This window comes from Phoxinus phoxinus (assembly GCF_949152265.1).
Source record: "Phoxinus phoxinus genome assembly, chromosome: 5".
Taxonomy (NCBI): Eukaryota; Metazoa; Chordata; class Actinopteri; order Cypriniformes; family Leuciscidae; genus Phoxinus; species Phoxinus phoxinus.
In genome coordinates this window covers 5,786,172-5,805,343 of record NC_136880.1, presented here as the reverse complement: position 1 = coordinate 5,805,343, position 19,172 = coordinate 5,786,172, and the positions used below count along the sequence as shown (strand labels likewise).

The 19,172-nt window shown below is 45.1% G+C and overlaps 2 long non-coding RNA genes across 2 annotated transcripts in view; both read right to left on the bottom strand.

The window, feature by feature from the left end:
* Positions 1–19,172, bottom strand: part of LOC306999438 — a 743,560-nt gene that overhangs the window by 355,776 nt on the left and 368,612 nt on the right. The gene's annotated exons all lie outside the window — the stretch shown is intronic.
* On the bottom strand, positions 9,734–11,382 carry LOC306999605. The gene is made up of 3 exons (XR_013797881.1): positions 11,138–11,382; positions 10,445–10,523; positions 9,734–10,254 (listed from the first exon to the last, which is right to left on the bottom strand). It is a non-coding gene; the product is annotated as an uncharacterized lncRNA (long non-coding RNA).

Here is a 19,172-nt window from a genome sequence, read left to right as displayed (position 1 = left end):
AGGATGGTTGTCCATTTGTTTGGGGCAACGTCTTCTCCAAGCTGCGCTAACTTTGCTCTATGAAGGTGCGCAGAAGACAACAAAGACTCTTTCAGCCAGCAAGTGATTGAGACCATCATGTACAGTTTCTACGTGGATGACTGCCTTGCTTCTGTAGCATCAGAACAGGAAGCTATATCCCTCTATAAAGACCTTAAATCTATTTGTGCCAAGGGTGGCTTTCATCTAACAAAATGGATAAGCAACAGTCGCAGTGTGTTGGCCTCAATACCTGAGGAGGAGAGAGCAAAGGAAGTTAAAGATCTGGATCTGGACCATGACTTGCTACCTGTTGAGAGAGCATTGGGAGTGCGTTGGTGTGTCCAGTCCGACACCTTTAAGTTCAGCATAACTATTCAGGAGAGACCATTGACCCGCAGAGGGATCCTTTCAACTGTCAGCTCTTTCTATGACCCTCTGGGGATCCTAGCTCCCGTGGTTTTTACAGCTAAAAGAATTCTTCAGGATCTGTGTCGGAGCCGGCTAGGATGGGATGACTTCATACCAGTAGCAGTTGCCCAGGAATGGATAGACTGGATGAAGGAGCTTCATCAGTTGGAAGGCTTTAGCATCAGACGATGTTTAAAACCTCTGAACTTTGGAGAAGTAGCCACTGCTCAGTTGCATCATTTTGCCGACGCAAGTGAGGAAGGACATGGTACTGTCACCTACCTGCTGCTGCGTAATGAACACTCTCAGATACACAGCGCCTTCATAATGGGAAAATCCAGGGTGGCACCTTTAAAGCCTGTTACTATCCCACGTATGGAGTTGATAGCTGCTGTTGTAGCAGCTCGTATGGACAAACTGTGGAGAAAGGAGATGAGACTACAGCTTCAAGACTCTGTTTTTTGGACAGATAGTACCTCTGTATTAAAATACATTAAAAATGAAACTTCAAGATTTCGAATCTTTGTGGCCAACAGGGTCTCAGAGATTCTCAAGGTTTTTGATGCATCTCAATGGAGATTTGTGAACACTGCACACAATCCAGCAGATCTTGCCTCTAGAGGTGCGAGGGTGGAACCATTCCTAAATAACGAAATTTGGATTTCTGGTCCCTCCTTTCTCTTGCAATCAGAAGAAGACTGGCCTGTTAACCCGGATGAATCGCAAGAGCTTCCACCTGGAGACCCTGAAGTCAAGGTATCAGCTGCGATTGGAGCTTCTGTAATAAGGGATGAAAATGATGCCGTGACTTATTTGATCAATCGCACCTCATCTTGGACACGTCTAACAAGAGTGATGGGCTGGGTCCTAAGATTCAAGGCTTTGTTTTTGAACCTCTGGAAAATGAAGATCACTGCATGTCCTACTCAGTCTGTGTCAGATGCAACTCAACAGGAAGATGCTCTCACCAAGGACATGTGTGATTTCAAGAATAAGCTCTGTGGTGGTTATCTCTCACTGGGAGAGATCCGAGAAGCTGAAATTGAAATAATTATGTTTTGTCAGAGAAGAAGGTTCTCAGAAGAGTTCTCCTGCCTCCAAAAGGGAGAAGGTGTAAAAAGAAACAGCCATGTGTACAAGCTCAATCCAATATTGAAAGATGGTGTGTTAAGAGTTGGAGGACGGCTGAGTAAGGCTGCCATGCCAGAAGAGTCGAAACATCCTGCCATATTAGCTAAAGACCTTCATATCTCTGACCTCATTCTACAACATATTCATCGAGAGGTTGGCCACGGAGGTAGAAACCATATGCTGTCAAGACTACGCCAGAGATACTGGATCCCTGGTGTTAGTGGTTCCATAAGGAAGGTCTTGGCAAGATGTGTGATGTGTCGGCGGCTACATGGAGCTGCAGGTCAGCAGCAGATGGCAGACTTGCCTGAAGACAGAGTTTCTTCGGAAGAACCTCCCTTCAGTCATGTTGGAGTTGACTACTTTGGTCCATTCGAGGTAGGAGTCTTGTAAAAAGATACGGAGTTATCTTCACGTGTTTGGCGATAAGAGCAGTACACATTGAAGTTGCCTCATCACTGGACACAGATTCTTGCATTAATGCACTGCGACGCTTCATCGCAAGAAGAGGACAGGTCAAAGAGTTGCGGTCAGACAATGGTACCAACTTTGTCGGCGCAGAGCGTGAGTTGAGACGAGCCATTGAAGGATGGAACTTGCAAAAGATCAATGACGCACTCTCGTTAAAGGGAATTAAGTGGACTTTCAACCCTCCCACTGGATCACATCATGGAGGAGCATGGGAGAGGTTGATTCGTTCTGTCAGAAAGGTCCTTAACTCTACTTTGAGGACACAAAGTCTGGATGAGGAAGCACTTCACACAGTGCTCTGTGAAGTGGAATCAATTCTCAATAGTAGACCCATCACCAAGGAATCCACAGATCCAAACGACTTGGAGGCACTAACTCCGAACCACCTTCTGCTTCTCAAAACTAAACCATGTTTACCTCTTGGGCTATTTCAGAAAGAGGACATGTATGCACGGCGAAGATGGAAGCAAGTCCAATACATGGCTGACTTGTTTTGGAAAAGGTGGACTAAGGAGTATTTACCACAACTGCAGGAACGACACAAATGGACAAGGATCAAGTGGAATTTCATTCCTGGAGACATCATTCTTGTAGTGGATGATTCTGCGCCCCGCAACTCCTGGATCGTTGGAAGGATAACTGAAGTGGTTCCAGACAGAAGAGGACTCGTGAGACAAGTCTGGGTCAAGACCCAAACCAGCCGTATATGCAGGCCCGTAACCAAGATCTGCCTTCTTCAGGAGTCAGCTGAATCCTGATTGCTGTACTTGACTTTTGACTGAATTGACTGGACTATTTTTTTTTACTTTTTTCTTCTGAGAGAAGACAGAAGATTGGCTCACTTTTTATGATGGACTATAAATAATTTTTACTTATTTTCTTTCCCCTGCATGTGTAATGTATATGTAATTATTACTGGGTAATAATTAGGGGCCGGAATGTAAGAGCCAGGTATAGTTGTATTTTTATAAACACTCTTTTTGGTCACATACGGTAATTAAGGCACCTGGTGGTGGCGGAGGAAGTAGAGCATATCATCTGTTCACCTGTGTGGTTCGGGAGTGGAAGAGAGGGGGTGACGGGGGGAAGTCCTATTTTTGTTGACCGCTGTAGAACGCACTTCCAACGCTGTTTAAATGCTGTTTGTACACCATATCGTATTGTGAAGCAATTATGGAACGTAGCCTACTGGATACACAGCCTTGTTTGTTTCTGCAAATAAATCTACAAAACGAAGTCTCTGGATTCGTCATCATCATTGAGCAAGCGCGTCTGGCAATTTAAGTTTCCCCTGCTCAGCCTCTCGGCCGACAAATTCGTTTGGCTTTCAGATTGTCGCCCACAGCAATACTGACTTAGGCTACAGCTTTCCTGGTAGCCTTCAGAAAATTAACTTGTCTAAGAAAATTATACATAAAACATATAAATATCAGTTGAGCCTATTTTTACTTTATTCACTGACACAGACAAAAATGAAAAGACTATCAGTCAAAGTTCAGCTTTAGGAGGGGAAGAAATAGGGCAAGATAATGAGACTGAGAGAAAAAAAACGATGGAGATGAGGAGAGAGCAGGTATTGACAAATAATCTAATGCCCACTGACATAGTTTTAAAGCTAATTTCTTATCCATTTTTTTTTCTATTATTTGTTGACTATTTTGCTTCATCAACCAGTTTTTATGAAATTAAAAGTTTTAAAAAAATACAGTTTTAAAGTACTATTTATGCAGTTATGCTGGTCAGAGACCCTACATCTGTGAGATCATACATCTCACTCACATTTCTTGTTTTGATAAAGATAAAGAAAAGCCTCATGTGACACAAATATGTTTTGTGAAATATGTAAAAATGTGTTTACAACTAAAAATTAAAAAATAAAATCTTGTTTTGATAATGTGGTTTAATAAATTGAGAGTTTTTTTATACAGTTACTAATACACTTATATTTCAATATATGAAAAATCCTCTAAATATATGTCCGGCCCCTGATTTTATTCACAACCCTCAGCATGGCCCTTACTGAGTTTGAATTTGACACCCCTGCTCTAAACAATGTGATGACAAGAGAAAAAAAAACTTTTTTTCTGGGTCTCAGGAGGATATATTGTGCATAAAAAATGAAGTCTCTGCTGTGTGGAAAACATCCATCTGCATTTAGTAGGGGTGTGACGAGATCTCGTGCCACGAGATCTCGCGAGACTAAAATGTGACAAGATTTCTCGACGAGTGAAGCTGTCTCGCGATATCGCCATGATTAGCATAGAATATGCCACCGCTACATTCACATTACATTACGGTGTACACCGCGGCACCGGCCGCCTCCACTGTCGTTTTACTATTGTAAACATCTACTCTGCTCATCCAGCACGAGTTTTAGTCGCACACAGACTGTGACAGTGCAGCAGGAATTAGTTCACTGATCGCGTTACGATGGCGGAGAATTTGTTGCGCAACAGAGAGTCGATCTGAGATGTCTTAGGGCGGTTCACACAGAACGTGTTTTTCCATTCCAGTGCAGTACTTTTCCATTGTTTTTCTATGTAACTGCGCTAGACGGATGTGTAACCTTGCGCTCGTGTCTTGCATCTTTTGCAGCGTCTCGCGCATGACACAGCATTCTAAAAACGTGGCGCTCAAGTTAAAATCAGTTCCCCCATTCTACTGCCAGTGTATCGCATTTTACAAAGCAAAAACGCATTCCGTGTGAATGGCCCCTTATCTTGTAGAACTATCTTGTAGAATCTCGCTGGAACGTGGCAGGAGCGTTTCGTAACCCAAAACTCATTACCTTATAGGAGAACAACCCCTGTGAAGTGATAAAAGTGGACACCTCTCTTGCACGGTGTAGTGGCAGTTTTAATCTTTTATTTCTTATTTTGTTTTCTCAATGATAAAATTGAATGACATGTGTTCTGTATTTGGAGTTCTCCTGTTGTAACGTTGATACAGCTGTGGGTGTGACACTAAGACAGAGGTGCAAAGATCCCCTGTGCTAGGGAGGGATTGAGGCAACCATGGGGGTCCTTAGTTCCTGCCCTTTGGGGTGGGTGGTAAAGAATGCTTTGATAAGAACATTATAAAAACTACCAGCCAAGCCTTATCTGTGTCTCACTCTGCCTGCAAACTGGTCTGTTAGGGTTGGGACACCCTCACCCTGCAGCTGGCCTGTGTGGCTAGACTGGGAACTATTCTTGCAAGAATAAATGTATATTTTCTTTTAAATACAATTAGGATCTTGACGTCTCTTTTGCCTGGGAATGCTGTGTTTGTTAAATATTGTTTTGCCACAACAACGGTCAGTCAAAGGCACTTGCCAATAGCCCTTGAGGGGATCGAATTTGCTAACAAATGTCGCAGCACCCACCTGGTCTACACAATCCTCTATACGAAGTAGCGGAAAAACTATCTGGTTTTGTAACCGCATTAAGTTTCCGATAGTCGGTGCAAAACCTAAATGTACCATCTGGCTTGTTAAACAGACCTGTTTGACCATTGTCGAGAAGGTACTCTACCTCTGTGTCGATGTGCTTCTGCTTCTCTTGAGAAACACAATAAAACCGCTGCCTGATTGGGGAAACATCACCAACATCTATATCATGTTCCAAGAGATGCGTCTGAGTCGGAGTGTCTGAGAAAAGAGTTGGAAAGTCATTAATTAAATTAATTAACTCAGCACACTTGTCCACAGACTGTGGAACTGCTTCAATGCCTCAGAATTGTGTAAACGCACACGCAAAACCCCATCATCAGGAGCTCTGATCTCCTCTTGCTCCTGCGCCGGAGAAACAAAATAAAAACCAGGAGACAGACTAGCGTCACTTAGAGCTACAGGCTGTGCAACAGTTTTACACTTGAATGCATCTGAACGTTCGTGATATGGTTTAAGCAGGTTAAGGTGACACAACTGGGTACTTTTCCTCCTGTCTGGAGTGGCAATTACATAATTAACATCTGAAACCTTCCTGACAACAGTGTATGGGCCAGAAAACTTTGCCTGTAAAGTAGATGACAAAACTGGCAGAAGAGCCAGCACTTTTTCACCCACTGCCAAAACACGACGCTGAGTTCGCTTATCATACCGCTCCTTCATTTTAGACTGAGTGCTTGTTAACTTCTAACGGGCCATCCTTCCCGCCTCATAAAGAAGTCTCCTAAAACCATTTACATAATCACACAAGGCTTTTGGTGGCTCCTTAAGGTCCAAACCATCCTTTAGGACAGCCAAAGGTCCACGCACAGAGTGACCAAAGACCAAATCATTAGGACTGAACCCTGTACATTCCTGAACCACCTCCCTAGAGGCAAGCAACAGCCATGGCAAACCTTCCTCCCAGTCACTTCCCAACTCCATACAGTAAGCACGGAGAAGGGACTTCAGTGTTTGGTGGAAACGTTCAAGAACACCCTGGCTCTGAGGGTGGTAAGCAGAGGCTTTGTTGTGTTTAATGTGAAGCTGGCATAAAACCTGAGCAAAGACACGAGACACAAAATTGGAGCCTTGGTCAGTCTGGACCACCTTTGGTATGCCAAATATAGAAAAAAACTGAGATAGAGCCCTTACAATTGACCTAGTAGTAATAGAGAGTAGTGGGTAGGCAGCAGGATAACGGGTTACCTGACACATTACGGTCAGCAAATACTTAGATCCACCTTTAGCACCAACTAATGGCCCTACACAGTCCAACTGTAAATGTTCAAAAGGACCAGCCACAACAGGTATTGGACGCAAAGGTGCAGGCTTTATAACCTGATTGGGCTTTCCAGTCATCTGGCATATATGGCAGGTTTTAACATAGGCCGCAACATCTTTCTTTAACTTAGGCCAATAGAAATTACGCATAATACGATCACGTGTCTTTCTCACCCCCAAATGCCCCAACATGTCGTGAGCAGTCTTCAGTACCAGCTGTCGAATGGTGGTAGGCACAACAACCTGCAACCATGGTTCCCCCAGTGAAATGTTAGTTGAGGGTGTCCATTTTCTCACCAGCAAACCACTTAGAACAGAATAACCATGAGCAACACTCTCAAAACACTCAGCAGGAACAGCTCACTCAAACAACGAAGACAAAGATTGATCTGCATGCTGTTCCTTAACCAACTCCTCTTGAGAAAGAGTCAAGGGAAAATCTGGTAAAGCAAACCTATTTTTTTCTGCAGTATCCTTAACTTCCAGGGCCTCCACCTCAGCACGACTAGCAGCGCGAGTCACAGCACAAGCAGCAAACACCTGAGGTAACTCTTTAAAACAATCATCAGATTCATTCCTCAGGTGAGGAGAATCAGTCACAACAGGAATAGGATTACTCTGCCAAACACGCCCGCCAGCCAGATTATTCCCTTATATAACAGACGCCCCATCAACAGGGAGGGCAGGGCGTACTCCCAACTCAACCTCCCCCTCTACCAACTCAGAGTAGAGCACAGCCTTGTGCAAAGGAACTTCTAAAGTACTAAGATCAATACCTCTCACCAAAAGAGATCTCCCAGACCTTGAGGAAGAAGAAAACGGAAAATAGACTCTAAAATAAAGGACTCTGGAAAGTAATTAGGCTTCAGTTTGTTAAGTACAACATCTGAATTAACAGGCGAAACAGCCAAAGCAGCAGGTTTCACAAACGAAAAACGAGCTTTGGCATTTGACTTCAGCACTGGACAGTTCCCTTTCCAATGACCTTTCCCCTGGCAATAACGGCAAACTTGCTCTGCATCAGATGTAGCACCTGACCGGTCTTGACAAACTGGTAGAGGATTAACGTTTGGATTTTTATTACGAAACGAAAACACGTCTCTCTCTGTCCATTTGCTGAACGCAAACGTTCGCCAAAATGAGCTTTATGCGTTAGTTCGTATTCATCTACTAACACTGCAGCATCGACCTCGTTCGCAGCCTGTTTTTCAGCAATATATACCACAACACGCTCTGGTAATGTGTTCTTAAATTGCTCTAAAACTATCAAGTCTGTCATGTTGTCAACTGTTTGAACATTAGAGGCGACGTACCAGCGTTGGTATTGCAACCGCAAATCTCTCGCAAACTCAACATTGGTTTGATCTAAACGTCTTCGCATACCTCTAAAGCGCTGGCGATAGGCTTCTGGAATTAACTCGAATGATCTTAAAACTGACGTCTTTATAACTTCATAGTCTTTCGCATCATCAACACTGAGAGTGGAAAATACTCTCTGTGCTTTCCCCGTAAGAGTGCACTGCAGCATAAGAGCGCGATGTATATCAGGCCAACCCTGCGCGTCTGCCAGCCTTTCAAATAACATGAAAAAAGTGTCCACTTCCTTTTCATTAAAGGAGGGAAGAAGCCGTAAACTAGTGGAGATATCGAGCTTTGAATCCCCTGAACCAGGCATTCTCCCTTGTTTAATCCTCTGGGGACCAAAAACGCTCCGGCGCGTTTTCCTCGTTTTTTTTCACATAGCAGCAAAATAGACTTAACATACTCCCGTCATTTTTTGTCATACAGGCTTAAGAAATATGAAAAAATAAACTGTTAAATGTCTTCTTATTTATGGGTTCACTTAAAGCCACACTGTGGACTTTGTGACCTAAAGAGTTGACACATATGAGTTATTTTAAATGATTCCTCAGGCCAATATACAGCGTTTGACACTATTAATGCTCAGAGCGGGGCTGCCCTCTTGAAATACCGCCTATGTAAGTTTGGAAAAGACGGACCGTCGTTGGCCAGGTCATGTGACCTGGAGAACGTATCGCTTTACGGCCGTCCATTTATTAAGTGGATGTCTTCTAGACTTTTGCGACAGTGCTGCGGCGCTTGTGGCCTCTAGGGGCGCTAGACGTGAAAGTTCCGCAAAAGTTCCGCGGTGTGGCTTTAAAATCGAAATAAAACATTGTGCTTTTGTAAAATAAAGAAAGTAAACAGGGAGTGCTTTCTGCCTTTCCGTCTCCGTGACCTTTTTTTCTAGTGCACGTCTCTAAACTTAAAGGACAAGTTCGGTATTTTACACTTAACCCCCTGGGGTCTGAGGGGTTTTTGGGGCCCTTGAGATGTTTTGACATGCCCTGACATTTGTGCTTATTTCAGCTACTTACAACATACCTTTGGCCAACACATAATTATGCTGTATTGCAGCACAAACTCTACAATAATATGTGAGCAAAATGGAAGTTACATGTTTGCATTTTATAGAAAAAAAATATTATGAGTGGTTAGTAAGTTTTGGGGAAAAATGTGTCACTGCAATGAGCTCATATAACTCATACTGAATAGTTTGGCACAAGACTTTTGAGTTACCATTCTTGTAGGCTAGAATGTTTACTACAAAATGATGTGAAAATCATTCTGATCACTCTTTCACAAAACAACAATATAATGATTTAAACTTTGCAAGTCAGTTTTTGTGCCAGCACTGCTTTATGCGTAGGGGTGTTGATGGCCATGAATATGAATGAGGGGAGACAATAGACACTCCCCCATCCATGGCTAATGCCCCCATCAAGGTGCTGTGAGGCAGAGAGGAGAATCTGAGAATGAGAGGACATTCAAAGGTTTTGTTTTTTAATCTGTTTTTATTGTAATTCCTCTATGTGGAGGAACTAAATGTTGTGCCTCACAAGACCACAGTGCTACCGTACATATATAAACATATAGTACCAGTCAAACGTTTGGACACATTACCATTTTTAATATTTTTAATATTTTTGGAAGATGGCTACATTTATTTGATAAAAAATACAGAAACAACAGTAATATTGTGAAATATTATTACAATTTAAAATAATGATTTTCTATTTTAATATACTTTAAAATATAATTTATTTCTTTGATCAAAGCTGAATTTTCAGCATCCTTACTCCAGTCTTCAGTGTCACATGATCCTTCAGAAATCATTCTAATATCATGATTTGATAATCAGGTATTATCAATGTTGGAAAAACAGTTATTATTATTATTATTATTAAAAAGAAAAGCATTTATTCAAAATAGAAATCTTTCCTAACAATATAACTTAACACATCCTTTAAAAAAAAGAAAGCAAGGTAGTGTATACTGTTACAAACAGACTCATGGGCGAATGTGAGTAAACAGAGGTCACTTGCGGTCCAGTTTCCCGGGCAGGAATCACGCAGTCTGTGCAACCATGTCAACATCAGTCTCGGTTTTCCATGACAGGGTGGACTTGGACCTGTTGCTTGTTTGCCATGGCTCTCTTCGGGACCGGTGCTTGGACATGTTCATTGTCACATCTGTTGATAACACAATCAAAGAAACTGTATTATTATCGTTATCAATCACTATGGCCATGGATTAAGAAAAAGACAACCGATTTTGTAATTTCACACAAGAATAGGTAGGCCCTACTTGTATATTATGACGAGTATATTATGTATATTGTAAACACATTTACATTTCATCAGTAAAATATTGTGCACTTACCATCATTCTCGATTGAGAACTGAACGACACCTGCGTCCTCTGCTGTGCTGGAGAAGGAGAGTGTGATGCAAACACATTCCTAAAAAAATAAAAACAACTGTGTTAGCATACATTATCCAAAGATGGGCGATTAATGGGTATGGACGCACAATGCATGTAGTCTATATATCTGTTGATGGGCCATAGGACGGAGAAATATCTATTTATGGGCCATAGATCGCGAGCTGTTGATGGCCATTATCTGCGCACGCATTTAGAGCATTTCAAACATTTACACCTGCATTCACAATCATCTGTGGCAATATTTTAGCGTGTGTCATAGGCTAACCAAAACCGAACATTTATATATAAAAATATAATGTCTAGTATTTAGACAGTATCACATTTTACCGGAGGCTGAAATATATTTGCACAAAATCATATTTACACCTAAGCAGATATTCGCAAAAGTCAGTATTTTTAGCATGATAATCAGTGTCATAAGCTAATCAAAACGGATTGAAATATAATACAAATATGTTTAGAGAGTAATATCACATTGAAACACGACCATATACGAATGTTAGGGATATTGTAAGGCAATCTTTCCTGTAAGATGTCAAAAGCTAACCAAAACTAAGCAAAATATAGTCTGAAAATTCACATGAGTTCTATAAAATCAGAAAAGAATTATATAAACACTAAACAACTTACTCGAACTTGTATCCTCTGTGGGATCAATTCGCTCTTGAAAATGCAGCCGTTCTCCGTCTGAGATGCAACCGTTTCTCTGAGGAAAAGGTGAATTCTTCCTCGCTGTCCATAATCATCTGGAGGACGACTTTACCGGAGAAGCGTGCCATCCTCAAAACGCGATGAACTATCCGTGATTCTGACGAGAAACTGCGTGTTTTCATCATGGCATTGATCGGAGGGCGTGTGCGATGCGTATAGATCACCTCAACTATTACCATGTGAATGGCGCCAGGGGGCGTGGCGGCATCAGCTCATTAAAAATAATGAAGAGAGAACGAAAAACAATAGGTTACTGTCGTAACCCCGGTTCTCTGAAACATCGAGTGGAGAGATCCACCTATGGGAAGGGCATCCGTACCTGACCTCTGCAGAAGCATCCAATTGCACCAAGTCTGGCTAGACAGACAGAAGCGCGCAGCCAATGCCAGGTAAGGCCCCGCCCCCTTACCTAGTGGCATATAACGCCTGAAAGCGCTGCTATTCTCCAGTAAGTATATTCGCTTCTCGTGCGGCAAGCGGGGCAAAGCTGGTGGATCTCTCCACTCGATGTTTCAGAGAACCGGGGTTACGACAGTAACCTATTGTTCTCTTTCATCATCTCGTGTTCGAGATCCACCTATGGGAGAGACATGGACAGCTCCCCGATTGCCCAATACACTCACAGTGAGGTTCTGAAAGCCAGAGAAGGACGGTCGCCCCAGGGGGGCGGTGCCAGACACGTCCCATAATCATGAACCTGCAATCCTGACGCACACACATAACTGCTGTGCACATGCAGGACATGAAACATGTATGTGGTAATAACCCCAGCAACACCAATGTGCATATACACCCAGGAAGGATTGGAAATACGTGCTTGGTGAGAGGAATGTGCATGGCCAGCCGGCCCATTCACTCCTTATTCGTTACTTCCAACGTGGTTACAGGGAAGGGCTAAGAAGACCCCACCCCTAAAACCGAATGTGCTACCGAAATTCTGGTGACATCCAGCCGGTAGTAACGCACAAAGGTGTGAGGAGAAGCCCAACTGGCAGCGGAGCAGATGTCCTGCAGTGACACTCCCCTAAACAAAGCCCAAGAGGCGGCTAAGCCCCTTGTGGAATGAGCTCTGATGCCCCCTGGGGGCTGCACTCCTTTTGATTCATAAGCCACAGCTATAGCATTCACAAGCCAATGTGAGAGGCGTTGCTTAGATATGGGACTCCCTTTGTGAGGGGGCGCCCATGAAATAAAGAGCTGGTCGCTCTTCCGGAACGCACTGGTCCTGGTCATATATGTCTGTAAAGCACGGACAGGACACAGAGCATTTAGCCTCTGATCCTCCGGGGAGGAAAACGGTGGAGGGTGAAAAGCGGAGAGCTCCAACACCTCCGAAGTGAACGCAGGGAAGCACTTCGGCATGAAGGCCGGATTAGGCTTAAGGGAAACCTTATCTCCACTAAGAGAGAATTTAGTGCACGAGGGATGAACCGAGAGTGCATGTAGCTCACTGACACGTTTAGCTGATGCCAAGGCCAAGAGCAAAGCTGTCTTGAAGGACAGCAGCTTAAGGGAAATACTTCCCAGAGGCTCAAAAGGATGTTGAGACAGAGCCTCCAGCACCATGGAGAGGCCCCACTCAGGAACAGTTCTCCTGACGACTGGCAAGGAGCGACGGGCACCCTTCATAAATCTGCGGATTAGAGGATGCTGCCCGACTGTTGAGCCCTCAAAGCCCACATGACAGGCCGAAATCGCAGCCAGGTAGACCTTAATGGTGGAAAAAGACCTCCCTTTTTCCATGAGGTCTTGAAGGAAACACAAATATCAGGAACTGAGCACTGATAAGATGTGAGACCACGCCCATCGCACCACCCTTCGAACACTTGCCACTTACAGCCATATAAGGACCGTGTAGAAACGGCTCTGGCATTCTGTATAGTGGCAATCACACGCGGCGAAAGCCCAAGTGCGCTTAGGTTCGTCCTCTCACGGGCCAGGCCCAGAGAGCCACCCTGTCCGGGTGTGGGTGGTAAATCTCCCCATTCGCTTGGGACAATAGGTCCGTGCGTGGGGGGAGGCGCCACGGCTCGGCATATAACAGAGGGATTATCTCCGCCAGCCACGGTGACTTGGGCCACCTGGGTGCTATCAGAATGAGAGACAGGCTCTGCTCTCTCACCCTGGCCAGTGTTGGAATTATCAAGCACAGGGGAGGAAAAGCATACAGCAGCACTCTGGGCCATGGGTGGGCCAGTGCATCTACCCCGAGGGGTGCGTCCACGTCCTTTAGCGAGAAGAACATAGGACAATGGTAGTTTTCGCGCGAGGCGAATAGATCTACGGTTGCCTGTCCGAATCTCATCCATAACATATCCACTATCTGGGGGTGAAGGCGCCAATCTCCGTAGATTGGATTTCCCCTTGATAGAAGATCCGCACCTCTGTTCAGAATGCCCGGAACATGAGTCGCGCGTAACGACAGGAAAACCCGTCTGCTCCACACCAAAAGCTTGTAAGCTAGAGCGTGAAGTTTCGACGAGCGCACGCCGCCCTGACGGTTGATATAAGCCACAGCCGTGGTATTGTCGCAGCGTACGAGAACATGATGTCCCTGCAGGCGAGGCAGAAAATGATTCAGAGCTTTCCAAATGGTCAACAGCTCTAAATAATTTATGTGCGCTGAACGTAGTCTGCTCGGCCACAGACCGTTCACCGTTCTGCCCTCCTGGGTGGCACCCCAGCCTGTTAAGGACGCATCTGTCGTCACAACTTTCCGCATCATAACCGTCCCCAGAGGGGTTCCCTGTGCGTAAAAGTCTGCGCTCTTCCAGTGTCGCACGGCTGCCGAGCAGGCGCGCGTCACTATTACAGAGCGGCAAAGATCGCGAATCGGGCTGAAATGTAGTGACAAAACCCATTTCATGAACGCTCTCATTCTCAGGAGTCCCAGTGGCACAACATGGATGGATGAAGCCATAAGACCCTGCAGCCTGAGGCATGTGCGATATTGCACTCTCGCCCCCTCTCTGAACTGCGATAGACAGTTCATTAGAGAGAGAACGCGCTCTTGAGAGAGACGCGCTCGCATGGAGACTGAGTTCAACTCCAAGCCCAGGAAAATGACATTCTGACTGGGTGTAAAATTGCTCTTGCTCACATTCACTCTGAACCCGAGAGATGTGATGTGCGCGAGCACACGGCAGGTGTCCTGCAACGCTTTCTCCTTCGATTCGGCTATTATGAGCCAATCGTCTATGTATGTCAGAATCCTCAGACCAGACATTCTCATGGGTGCTAAACCCGCCTCCGCACACAGACAGAAACTGCGAGGACTTAGACTGAGTCCAAACAGCAGAACTGTGAATTCGTAACATATGCCTTGGTAGGCGAAACGAAGAAACTTCCTGTGTGGTGGATAAATGCTTATATGGAAGAAAGCATCTTTCAGGTCTACCGATGTGAACCAGTCGTTCTGTTTTATGGCGCGGGCGAGCGAGCCATGAGTTAGCATTCTGAAATTGTATTTCCTCAAATGTTTGTTCAACACACGAAGGTCCAAGATAGGGCGGAGAGAGCCGTCCTTCTTTGGGACCAGGAAATAACGAGAATAAAATCCCTGATTCATCAGACTGGGGGGCACCACCTGAATAGCTTCCTTGTTTAGGAGGGAGGATATTTCCTCTTTCAGAATGTGTGAAGCGTTCTCTTCCGTGTGTGAAGAGAGAACGCCGTTGAAATGAGGGGGTTTCATTGCAAACTGCAATCTGTAGCCCTGCATTATAGTGCGCATCACCCACTCGGGAGCCGAAACCGCCCCGAGCCGCAGCGGAGCTGTGTAAGCCCAGCTGACTCATTTGTGATGCAATGGCGCCATCTAGTGGATGAACTAGGGGCGACATGCTGGGGTTTAGAAAGATGTTCTCTCTCTGCAGGGAGATGAATTCTCTCTGCGGAGAGAGATCCTCTCTCCGTAACGAATTCATTTGATTCGTTTGTTTTAATGTGTTTTTTGTTTTTGTGTGTGTTTTGTGTTGGGGGAACACTGGGGCCGAAGCCTTTAATAATTTGGTGAGGGGAAGTGAGTGTGTGCGGTGTGGTGACACTGCTTTGTGACTTTTCCTCACAACAGACCCCTCGAACGTGAGGGGGGAACACACGTTCAACAAACACATGGGCTGGGCAGCCTCGCGAGAGACCCTGCGTCTTTTGGACAGGGGTTCTTGGACATGAAGAGAGTCCAAAGGGCTCGTGGCCCGTGAAAGTGGACTCGATGCCCCCACCGGCCGAACATCAGGCAGGCCGCTTGCGTTTCGAGTCGGTGGGGGTAGGGTTAGATGGTCTTCCAGCCGCGGCCGCGGCGGGAGTAGATTTTCCCCAGTGCTTAGCAGGCGGTGGGTTATTCTGCCGTGGGGCGGGGGGTCTGTTGCGGGGCCTTTCCTTGCCCTGGTGGAAATGTCGTCCCATGGCAGGTGGGTTAGGCAAACGCGCAGGGGGTGCCTGGCGTGGCGCCGCCTTCCTAGGAAGGCATAACTTGAAGGCCTCATCCTCCTTCTTTTTGTCGTCACACCGTTGTTGCATCAATGCGACGGCGGGGCCGAAGAGAGCCCGGCCGGGCTCGACCGACGCGCCCGCGATGCGCCGCTTCTCACTGTCAGGAAGGCCCGACAGGTTAAGCCAGAGCGCGCGCTCTCCCACCACAGAAAGCGCCATAGAGCGCCCGCAGGCTTGGACGGCCTGCCGAGCGTTACGGAGGACGAGGTCGTTCACCGTGAGGATCTCCTTCCACAAGGTTAGAGAAGGAGTTCCCTTTTCCAGCTGTTGCCCTAATTCGTCCAAAATCTCCGCCTGGTAAGCGGAGAGGAGTGAAGAGACGTTCAGGGCCCTGACAGCCAAGGCAGAGGATTTGTATGCGGCCTGGTGAACTGAGGCAGAAAAACGGTCCATCTTGTTGGGCAAGACCGGCTTCGGGGGAGCGAGCAGCCCTCCCTGAGCGGGGTTAAGGTGCCTGGCGATGGAAGGCTCGATAGCGGGGGGGTCACCCATACCATGAGCTGCCATGTCCTTCACCTCAAGACCCGTGAGACCGTGTTTGAAGTCGAGGGGGTCGCTCCAATTGTGCCTCATGTGCTTCGCGCACGCTGGAAGGACGGGGAAGAGTTGTTTTCTCGGACCGGGAGGGGGTCCCAGCACTTTCCCGTCGTAAATATCCCTCTCCTGGTCGGTGGCGCTCTGTGGAGCCGGCCATTCCATGTTGAGGCGAGCGGCCGCTCGCTCACAAACTTCCAGGAGGATGGACTGAGGCAAGGCCGTGTGGGCGCTAGCCTGGGGAAAGCCAGAGGGCGGGATGGCCTCCTCGTCCTCTGAGACCCCAAGAAGGGCCGCGTCATCCTCATCGCCGGAACCGGCCGGTTCGTCGACGAGCGTGAGGTTGCCCGCGAAGATGTCCTCTTCGGGGAATGCGGGATTGGGCTGGTCAGCCCAAATGAGAGAGGCGGCGCCCCGGGAGTCCCCCGGTAGCGCGTCGTCGTCACCGTGTCCCCCATCCGAGTCAGAGAGGCCGAGCTCGGAGCACTGGGTCGCTGCAACTTTCAGACGACGTCGTAAAAGCTTCTTGGGCAGCAAAAGGCAGTGACTGCAATTTTCCGGGTTCTCCAAGGCTTCTTGAGCGTGTTTAAGGCCCAAGCAGACCATGCAGAACGGGTGAAGGTCCTTAGCGGCGATGAGCGCACCACACGCGGCCGGGCAGGCCCGTGATAGGCTGTTACCCGGAGAAGCGGAAGGTTTAGACAGCGACATTCCGGAGAAGAACTCGGAAAAATCCGTGGCGGGCAGCCGTGGAAGGAGGAGCAGGTGAAAAACGGCGAGAGCGCGGGCGGCTCCGAATGCAGAACACAGCAGAAAGGCTGAAAAAACGACTTCCCTGACAGAGAGAAGGCAGAACTTGCTTCATGTTTATTTTTCTTTATTTGGCGAAAGACACAACACTTTGTTTTTGTTGTGAGTATACACAAAAAAAATAGAAACTTAACTGGATCGAATGATGTAAAACACTTAAATGTAAGATCAAAACCAACAAAGTATTTTGAATCTCTTTTGCACTGATAAGAAAAAAAGCGAGCAGATCACGCCGGCGTGATTGCCGACCCCAGGGGGTTAAAGCCCTGTTTACAGACCGTATCTGATGAAATTGAACGGTTAAGATTCAAATTTGGACACATGCTCCTGTCCCGAGAATTTAAACCTAGCTAAATAAACCTAAAATTCTCGGGACAGGAGCATGTGTCCAAAGTTTAATCTTAACCGTTCTATTTCATCAGATACGATCTGTAAACAGGGCTTTAAGTGTAAAATACCGAACTTGTCCTTTAAACAAAACTCAGCGAATACTATTCACTCAGACATGAGCTATATATCTCTATAATCATATAAGTGTGTAGTTTTAAATTATCTAATTCAAAACTAAAACAAATATTCTCTGTTTATGCAATCTATATAAAAAGAGCGAGAGATCAGCCATTCTCATTATCGTTCTGGCAGCTCATTACTCTGCTAATGTGACACGCCCATCGAGAGCGCGCGCTATTCAAACGCAGATCTGAAGCAACACATGCAAAGCAGTCAACGACCACAACAGCTGGATAACACACTGTAGTGAGGAATAATAATATCGTGATAATCCTGGAAATTTTACCTCAAACGTGCTGGAGTAGCCGAACAACGGATCCAGCTGCAGATCATCAGTAAGTGCTTTGTTCTAATCGCGATATGAAATGGTGTCTGTAAACCGCAAAAGACTGTTTAAATTTGAATCGCGTTTCTGTGTTTGAATGAATGGCACATATGCATGCGTTTGTTTACTACAGCTCGCGCTTGTCTGTGTGAATGAATTTAGCTTTTAGCAAACTATCTATATTGCCTACTGAGATGAGTAAAAATCGACTGAATACGTTGAAATAAAATGTATTTGTATAAGCAACATATTAAACTGCAAATGAACATTTATGCCCTAACATATATTATAAAACATGATATGTTACAGACGAAATATGAAAGACAACATTTCGTTTTGTATAGATTATAAAGTTTTTACTGCCACATCAAAACCTAATTTACAAGGTGCAAACAAAATCTTAAAAGGTCAATATAAGCCTTCTCTTTAAATTATTTTTTGTGTTTTATTAGTGACAAATTTGGGGAGAGGATATCCTACATCCAAAACTTTCTGAAAATACGAATGAGAATTAACCGCACAATTACTAGAAATGTTTACCTTGGATATTATACAATTTGCAAGCATACACAGTTTGTGGAAAAATACACTTTTTTTCAAGATGTTTCCAACTCTGAACCAATTCTGTAGTAATATATATATATATATATACATATATATATATAATATATGTATGTATGTATGTATGTATGTATGTATACATGTGTGTGTGTTGTCTTTGCATTCTTTCTTGTCGCTCAGTGTCACCTGAATGAAAGGCTCATTAGTATGCAGCATTAGCAGGTCTTTGTCTTCTCTCAGGTGTGAATTAGGACATTATTCATGACCTTGTTGGATCATTCACGCCCACCTGAGTATTGCCTTTCCAAACAAAAAGTGTCTTACACAATTTAAATCAATCTATTGTTTAATGTGAACGATTAGCCCGGATGATTTTCAGATCATTTTGAAGTAAATACTCTAGCCGACAACTTCAATTAGTCAAAAGTATTGTGGTAATATGTGAAGTTGGTCGTTTGTGGTCTTATATCAGAAAATTTAAGTTTGAGTTTTTTGAATAACCATGCATAAATAATATTCTCTCAAAAATGCAAACATGTACATACATGTTGCTCACATATTATGATAGCCATGTTCGTGCTAAATATAGTGTAATTACACCTTTGCTATTAATATGTTTATAAGCAACTGAAAAAAATACAAATATCAGGTCATGTCAAAAAATCTCAAAGACCCCAAAAACACCTTGGTCCCCAGAGGGTTAATAAGATCCAAACGTTC